Source organism: Emiliania huxleyi (assembly GCF_000372725.1).
Source record: "Emiliania huxleyi CCMP1516 unplaced genomic scaffold EMIHUscaffold_9, whole genome shotgun sequence".
NCBI classification, from domain to species: domain Eukaryota; phylum Haptophyta; order Isochrysidales; family Noelaerhabdaceae; genus Emiliania; species Emiliania huxleyi.
The window spans coordinates 714,006-715,151 of NW_005195301.1; positions in this window are offsets into that span (position 1 = coordinate 714,006).

Sequence of the window (1,146 nt, forward strand, 5' to 3'; positions counted from 1 at the left end):
GGCCGCGGCGCCGCGTCCGGCGGGAAGGGCGGCGGGGTCGGCGAGGGCGGGGCGGATGGCGGCGGGTTCGGCGGCGGCTGCGGCGCCGAGTCCGGCGGGAAGGGCGGTGGGTCGGGGGGCCCGGGCGGCGGTGGGCACGGGTTGACGACGTCTGTGCACGCGACTGGGCATGCGCGCAAGAGGTCGGCTTTCTCGCGTTCGGAGTTCCAGCCGAAGCCGCCGTCCTTACATTCGTAGCCCCTCCAGTAGTCGCAGCCGCAGCCCTTGTTGCGAGGGTCGTCACAGTTGCAGTCGCTGCTGCAGAGCGCGTAGTCCGGGTCGTCCGAGCATGGGTCGGACGGCGGAGCTGGCGGCAGCGCCGGCGGGCTGGGGGGCGGCGCCGGCGACGCGGGCGGGAAGGGCGGCGGCAAAGGCCCCCCCGACGCGAGCAGGGCGAGCGATGCGGCGAGCATCTGGCCCACCGAATCCTGGTGAACAGCGGGCACGACACGATTTCGGCGTGCGCGTTTTCTTTTGGCTAGTGTGAATACCAAAGGAATTTAGCATGGACAACACCAGTTTCTTTTTCTTGGTGTACCAGTTGGTTGACGCCCACCCTGGGGCCCTGCACGCTGCAGCTGTGCGGCGTGGCGCGTGCGGGAAAGAAAGGCCACGCGGCGGTTCACAGATGTATCTCTTCCCGCTGGTTCTCTGCGCGCGCTCAAAAACGTACTAGTCAAACATGCTCCACGCCGCATGCTCGCTTTCCAGCACGCCGCACGCGTACCACTCCCTCCACTTGCCGCTGCGGGGCGCCGTCGGCACTGCCGCGGCGGCGGGCGCCTCGCCGCGCAGCTCGCGCTGCCACTCCACCTCCCACTCCTCGTCGCGCGCGATCGCCTCGTCTCGCCGCCTCTCCGCCTCGCCCACGGCGTCCATCAGCGCCTACGGGGCACGACCATCGCCGCACATGTCGCGAATGCGTCGCGGGCGGGCGCCGCGCTTGCGGCGCGTCGGCACCTTTGCGCGCTCGCGGAACTCCCGCTCCGGCAGAAACGCCGGCACGCCCCGCGGCGGGCGGCCTCCCTCCGCTTCGAACCCTGCCGGGCGGGCGGTGGCAGCCGCTGCCGCCGCGCGCGCCGCCTCTGCCGCGGCGGGCGGCGGCGG